Source organism: Euprymna scolopes, chromosome 16 (genome assembly GCF_053919585.1).
Source record: "Euprymna scolopes isolate OS-2025 chromosome 16, ASM5391958v1, whole genome shotgun sequence".
Classification (NCBI taxonomy): Eukaryota; Metazoa; Mollusca; class Cephalopoda; order Sepiida; family Sepiolidae; genus Euprymna; species Euprymna scolopes.
Window position 1 is genome coordinate 16,251,911 of NC_136497.1, and position 8,379 is coordinate 16,260,289.

An 8,379-nucleotide genomic window follows, 5' to 3' on the forward strand; every position below is an offset into this window, starting at 1 on the left:
CGGACTATTATTCTCATCTTAATAAAGATGAGAATAATAGTCCGAAATAAAAATAAAATTAATATATATAATGCTCATGTTATTGTTTTCATCTTTATTGGTTGTTGTTTTTCACAACGTTTCGGCCAACTATTCCTCTGGCCTTCGTCAGGTGGTAACTGTGACGGATAGGAACTTTGAATCTCCTAATTGCATTCTTAGCAATCACTGCCATCCATAGTTGTTGTCGTCTCACCACGTTTTGGCCAAGTAAACCTCTGGCCGGCTTTTGGGTAGGATTGAAACCGCTATCTTCAGACAATGCTCGTCTGGAACCGTAGAGATTCAACGTCTCTATCAACTGCGCCACGGGCCCCGAAGGGCTATCTAGGTTGGATTCTTTGATCTTATAAATCCACTTTTATTTATTATCCGATCTTCCATAGTCGGGTCCGTACAAATGGGAATAATAGTCCGAAATAAAAATAAAATTAATATATATATAATGTTCATCTCAAAAATGAATTCCAATTAAGGAATAATATATATATACCAATCGGTACGGACCCGACTATGGAAGATCAGATAATAAATAAACATGGATTTATAAGATCAAAGAATGCAGTTAGGAGATTCGAAGTTCCTATACGTCGTGGTTACCACCTGATGAAGGCCAGAGGAATAGTTGGCCGAAACGTCGTGAAAAAGCAACAACCAATAAAAATGAAAACAACCAATAAAGATGAGAATAATAATCTTAGTAAAGAAGCAGTTGGGTTGACATACATGCACTTTTATTCTCACTCACATCAAGGATTTTTATTTGTTTAAAGCAAACTAATCAAACAGTACAAAAAGGTTTATATACATCGAACTGACTGAAGCGGCATTCATAATGAAGTTTCATTCACAAGTGGTCCCCAGTCATATTGTTGCCATATCTGGACGGGTGCATCCACCATTAGTCTTTCCATCTTAGACAGGGTCCAAAAAAGACTCTCCAATCTAATAGGTCGCGCTCTATTAACAAAGCCCCATCTCGTCTCATCGCCCCAATGTTTCTATTTTAATAGAATTGGTTCAGATGAATTCATTGCACTTATACTTTCTTGACATTCATGGCTAATGATACACTGCCTGAAATGACAGGGTGGAACGATAAAAGTGTCGCCCTAAAGAAAACAACACTACAGCTTTATATTACTTGTTTTGATCGGACTATTGTTCTCATCTTGAGTGTTATTTGCTCAACATTCCGGTTGGATTGTCCTTCGACCATCTTCAGGCATGATGGTTGTTGTTTGGAAAAGAAAAGAGAAAAGACGGACCATTATGTGTCTTATCTGACTAAACAAAAATATTTATTCGTGAAAGCTTTGTTAAAAAGTTATCAAGCATAAATGTAGGGAGTAAAAGGTTTACTTTATAAAATATTGTTAAAAATCTTTATGCGAATTAAATTCACGAAATATATTTTAAGTGCTAGTCAGTGTAGATATAATAACAAGTTGGGAATATGAATAAAGGCATTAATTGAAAAAATTCTTTGGCATGTTGAAAGAATACACAAAAGTTTTTGAATTAGTAGATGTAAAACAGTTGAGATAGCATGGTCAGTTCACAGGGGCAATACAAGGAAAACATAGAAGGAAGTGATAAAGATAGACATGAGTGAAAGAGTGATCAACAAAGACCTAGTTTAGAAGTCAATTTCTAAAAGCCGTCCAACACATGCCAGCATGTAAAATAGACGTTCGACCGGTGATGATGGTGATGATAATGATGATGATGTAAATGCAAACGTCAGTATATATATATATATATATATATATATATATATATATATACATATACATATACACACACATATATATATACACACACACACACACATATATATATATATATATATATATATATATATATATATATATATATGTATGTATGTATGTATATATTAACAAGTTTTGAATACAAATAAAAACATTGAATAAAGAAAATCTTTAGAAATCAGCTTTCAGACTCAAATTGTTTTTCTGTATATAAACAGAGAGGTTTTATTTGAAGATCATCCTCCCAGGCATTACTTCCTACTTCGAAGGGGTTGCTGGTTGACTGGGGCGTCCCTAACGATTAATGCCAATAGGTCTGATCGAGGGAATTTTTATAATCTTCAAGCCCCACAATAGAGGGTGGTTTGGGTTACCATACAGAAAAACCTGACATCCACTGTTTTGTGAGATGAAGGATGAATATGAAAAAAGGCATTAAATGACATAATTAAAATGCGTTGAAATAATTGTCAGTTTTGTTCTCGTGAGAAAACATGGAGACATCATTTTCTCATGCATATTTATGATGATGATGATGATGATGATGATGATGATGATGATGATGATGATGAGGAGACAAGTCTCATCGTCATCCATCTAACTCTGCATCAAGTTAACCAGAAAATTGATTTTGAAAATAATAAGATGAAATAACAATTCTCTCATGAATTTGATCGCAAATGAGGTGGAGAGCCTGATGAGACTTTTCAAAATGAACTTTTGTGGACGCGTCATTTTTATACCGGATCTTGCCAATAACGATTGCAATTGACTGCATTTCAGTTTTCAAATTTGATATTGTTATCACATTTTTTACAAGAAATAGAAAAATTTGTAAAGTACCTCCTTCTCCTCCTCCTCCTCCTCCTCCTCCTCCTCCTCCTCCTCCTCCTCCTTAATTTTATTGTCTTACTTGCATTTCTGTCCGGCTTTGCCCGGGCCCTATGTACTGTTCATAACTTTCCCTACGTGTGAATACACTTTATATAAGATTTCAAATGTTTGAACCAGAAATTATCTAAGTAAGTTCGTACAGATTGCAGAGGTCAATTTTTTATAACCTGGACCCTAATTTTGACCCCTAAACATTTATTATTTTGGTCTCAAATCAAAATAAAAAAGTTTTACCCATGTCGAAGTTACCTACATCTAAAATTTCAAGTCTTTAGAACCGAAATTGGTGGAGAAATTTGGTAGAATCTGCAAAGCTCAATTCTTTCAATTTTGATATTTTGGCAGCCAAATTTTCGCCGCAAAACTGATTAAAATGCTTGCCGCATGTCTGAATACCCGTTATGTATAAATTTTAAATGTTTAGACCTAAAATTGGCTGAGTAGTTTGCTAGACACTGTAAAGATCAAATCTTTTGAACTTTGACCCCTTAGCAGCTCAAATTTTCGGTAAAACCGATTAAAAGTCTCTGAATCTCTGAATATCCTTTATGTAAAATTTCCAATGTTCAGACCAGAAATTAGCTGAATAATTTGGTAGACCTGTAGAGATCAATTTTTTTTAATTTGACCCCAATTTTAACCCCTTAATATTTATTTTTTGAGCTCAAATCAAATTAATAAGTTTGATCCATGTCCAAGTAACCTACATTTAAAATTTCAAGTGTTTAGACCCAAAATTGACGGGGGGAGTTTTGTAGAGGTTTTAAAGGTCAAATCGTTGAACTTTGACCCCTTAACAGCGAAATTTCTGGCCGAAAACTGATTAAGAAGATTTTCCCAAATCTCAATACCCCTTATGTCAAATCTCGAATCTCTAGACCCAAAATTGACAGAATTATTTGGTAAGGAAATAAACACAGACAGACATTTCCACTTTTATAGATATATAGATTCCTCAACGTTTTCAATGCATTTAATAATAGCAGAAAAATTTGTAAAGTACATCCTCCTCCTTCTTCTTCTCCACTTTCCCTCCTCCTCCTTCATTTTATTGCCTTATTTCTCAACGTTTTTTGATCTCAGTCTCCAAGTTTGTCGATTTTAAAGATTGATTCTGTTCAAATTCCATCTCGTAAAGTCTTTGTTGATGATTTCCATCTAACTTTTTTTCAAGTCCTCCAATTTTCCTCCGGCCTTCTATCTATCTTTTTTTTCCGGCCTTCAACTTGCATTTTCTTATCCACGAACTCTTCGCCTCTTTCGATAACCTTGCAAATGAATTATTGTTATCACAACAGCTGCTTACCATGAACTTTTCATTGGCAGCAATCATTGGTTTTTACTGGAATTTGGGTGGCAACAAACCCTTCCAAGATCCCAGTCCTTATCCAGTGGAGGTCTAGTTAGTGCTTTCTCTATTCGGTCTTTTTATCCTCTTTGAACCTTCACAAAAATTTGATGTGGTGCTAGTCAATGCCGACCCAATTTTGCAGTTTCAGTTTTCTTGATTTCATATGGTGTTCCTTTCTACCTTCTTATTTTGCTTCTTTTGTAGTTTCCATATGGTCGGTTAGCATTTGTATCTCATGCGAATTGGTTTCCACATTCAAGGGTGTTCCTTAAGATATCAGCTATTTTTAGTATTACTGTCCGTTGCATAGTCCAAGTCTTTCCATTAATTCTAATTTCTCCTAGTCTTTTATCCATGTTTTTTGAGACTGGTCTTGGTATTCCTATAATTGTTGATATTATATTGATTTTATTTATTTATATTTATTTATATTTATATTATTATATTGATTTTATTTATGTTCCATATTCCTTTCAGTTCCACATATTTGTTTTGTATTTCTGTCTTTTTGATCTTCACCCTGTGGTTTATTAATTATTAGGATGTCTGATAGCCTTGCTTGGATGAGTTTATCTGTTTGCACCTCCATGTCCTAAAGTATTTTACGGTTTTTATTTCCCGGTACTATCTCTGGTTTGTGCTTGTACCATTTGTTTGCATGCTCAAAGTGCAGTCGTTTGCAAAACTCCTGTTGTGGGGCCGGTCGTCCAGGGACAGTCGACCCAACAACTAACAAGGTAGACATGGGCAAAAGTAAACAGCAAAAAGGCAAAGAAGAATGACAGACAAAGGTTGTTTGGTTAAAGACGAGGGTTTGCCTGGAAGTGAAGTTCGCTACTGGTAGGTCTCAGGAGGCAAGCAGCAGTGAATCGCATTAGTAGAAAAACTTATTAGCCCTGATAAGGGCTGGTTGTTTAGCCCTGATAAGGGCTGTTTGAACTGCTGCTGAGATGGCTGCTGCTAGTGCTGCTGGGAATCCTTTGGGTTGTGGATTCGGTTGACGTGACTGGTAGCGTTAGTCGTCACACTTCAGGAACCTCTTCCTACTCCCCAGGCCGGGCAGTCGGCTGGATTTATTTGTTTCCCCACTGAGCAAATTAGGCACAAGGCCATTTTTTAATGTAGAGAGGGGGGGAGGGGAACAGCTCCCGATGGGTGGGAAATGGAAGCTGGATAGTGACAATTGGTATGAAGGGTTTCCCCTACATTGACCAATACCTGATTGCTACAAGAGCAATGGCCTTATATGTGGGATCGTCCCCAGATATGGTCTTTGAGATTCATGCCCAGCCCACACAAGGGATGGGCGAAACTGGCTGGATTTATTTGCTTCCCCACTGAGCAAATTAGGCACAAGGCCGTTTTTTAATATGGAGAGTGTAGGGGAAATGGGGACCAACTCCCCGTGGAGTAGGGGAGCTGGATAGTGACAATTGGTATGAAGGGTTTCCCCTACAGTGATATATGTGGGATCGCCCCCACATATGGTCTTTGAGATTCATGCCCAACCCCCGCAGGGGATTATATTTATTTGCTGTCCACTCAGCAAAATGTGGCACAAGGCCGGAAAGTGGTAACCCAGCAGGCTCCCCTAAAGGAGGGGCACTCCTGCAATTTTAAAAATTGCCTGAGTAACCCCGTCGGCATTCCCCGGTCGGGGCACCTCAGGCAACAAGCAATAAACTTGCCCCACCGGAAAGCCCGGCGGCAAGGCCTGGGAGGGTGGACCTCCTAGGTATTACCCAGGCGGTGTACCTCAGTCCAACAGGTGCTGGGCCGGTCCCCGGCCCCTCACCTGTTGGTCTGAGTGTCAAGTGACGGATCCTTAACTGGTACTATCCAGAGTGATTATGATGAAAGGAGAGAAACTTGGTTTTGGATGCATTAATATTAACTAGTCAACTTTTTCTCCATTGTACCATGTTCTCAAGATCAAAAGAGAGAGAATCAAAAAAGATCTTGGTCATTGCTGACCTTTGAAGTGTTGCCATAGATTGTGATGTCGTCAGCATAAATGTCTACAAATGATCTAAGAATGTGATTTGGGAGATTATTGATGAAGATCCGGAAGAGGGTTTGGCCTAGGATGGAACCTTGAGGAACGCCAGTGGTAATACTATGAGTTTCTGATATCTGCCCATCAATGACTATTCTTATAAGCCTATCAGAGAGAAAAGATTTAGGAATTGAGAGGATATTCCAGCTATTCTATAGCTGGCGATCTTGTGAATATCTTCATACTAAACTCTATCAAAAGTCTTTGACATGTCAAGAGCTATTGCTCTAGAAACGAAGCCCTGTTGAGCGAGTCACTAATCCTGAGTGATATAACAGTTAGTTCATCAGCTGTAGATCTCACAGAACAGAAACTATATTGCATATCACTGAGCAGCTTATTTTTTTTTCTGAGGTGGTTGACCATTTCCCTGTTTATTGCAGCAATTTACTCATGATGCACAAGAGATTGATCTGTAATGAGAGACTTCTAAGAGTTCATTTATTCTTCTCAGGTACTCTTTTTCATTATTCTCATTCATTTCTGTAGATTTAATTGTGTCTATTTTCAAGAACCAAATATTTGTAAGTGTCATCTTCACTAAGCATGCTCATTTGTGTGGTTGGGCAGTTCCATATCCTCTGATTCTAGTTTTTCTTTGTCCATTCCTTGCACTGCACACTTTTCCATTCCGAATTCCATTGCAATGTCCTGGCTGAATATTCTGGTTATGGTCATCAGCTTTTCCAATTCCATTTTGATTTATGAAAACAGCTTCAGGTTGTCTTGTGTCTGTAAACTTGTATCCAGCATCCAATTTCCTAAGTATGTAGCTGACTGGCATCATGATTATGATAAACAGTAGTGATGATAGTGAGTCTCCTTGGAAGATATTTTTATCTCAGTCTGATGTTGTGGTCTAGCTGTCAGTTCTTGTTTCGATGTTTTGTTTTCTTCATAAATAATGTTGTCGGATATTTTTACATTTTTAAGCATACCATACAGCATTATGTTGTAGGTTATATTGTACTCAATCTATGCTGTGGCCATGATTTTTTCTGCCTTTTTTTTTTTTTGGTTTTTGGTACTCACTCGGCGTTCTCACAAGTCATCATTAGAGCTTACTCACTGACAATAACCGGTGGTGTTCCCTGGAGTCTGAGTGACAACAAGTGTTCCTAGATTTCCATTGCTCTCTACCTCTTTAATTAACCTTTGCAAAAGAATTTATATCATCATAACAGCAGTTTTCCCTTGATTTCTTGTTGGCAATGACCTTTGGGCTTCATTAGAATTTGGATGGCAATAAATCTCCCCTAGGTTCCAATTCTCTTTTCACTCATCCAGTGAAAGTCTGTTTAGTGCTTCCTCTCCTTGGTCTTTCTATCCTCCTCGACTCTTCTTGACTATTTGGTGCAGTGCCAGTTGATGTCAAAACTACATTACTTTTTAGATGGAGGGATAGTTAATTTACAATTTTGTGTTCCTCTATCGTTTTTTTTTTTTACTTCTGTTGCAGTTTCTATATGGCCGATGACTCCATGCATCTGCATTCAAAGGGTTTCCTTAATATTTCAACCGTTTTCATTATTGTTATCTGTTGTATCTTCTCAGCCATCCTCCCTGATTCCAATTTCTCCCATTCTTTTTTCAAAGTTTTTCGATATTGTTCCTAGGGTTCCTGCTATTATTGGTGTTATCTTGACTTTCTTCTTGTTTCATATTTCTTTCAGCTTACAGACCTGTTCCGTGTATTTGCTCTGTTTCACCTTGAGGTCTGCTGAAACAGCAAAATCTACAATCTGGCACGTCTTTTCCTTCTTGATAACTATTATGACATCCGGTTTTCTAGCTTGGATGGATTTATCCGTTTTTATGTCTATTATTAGTATTAGTATTAATGAATTACTGAGGATTCTTACACAGGTATGGCTGACGGAACAAGGGCATATTACCCCTGTGGATTAAATAAGGAGTTCTGTTTGAAATTCCATGTAGACTCCTGAGAAAGACTCTCGAGTTTTACAATATACAACTGAAGAAGGTCGGGGGTTACATCGGCCGAAACGTGAAAATAGCACTCAAGATGAGAACAGTCTTAATGAAAACCAATAAAATGAAATTAGAAACATTTTTGAAAAGTTTCAAACCTCAAATAAATTAATTGAAATTCAATAAGATGCAATAACATTTATAGGATTAAATTTTAATAGTAAACTTTACTTATTTAAAATGAAATCGAGTGGGAAATTAATCAAAACAAATTATTTTGCTTCATCTACAGACATATTTGTGTTCAATTTTCTTTTTCAATATTTAATAGAAAA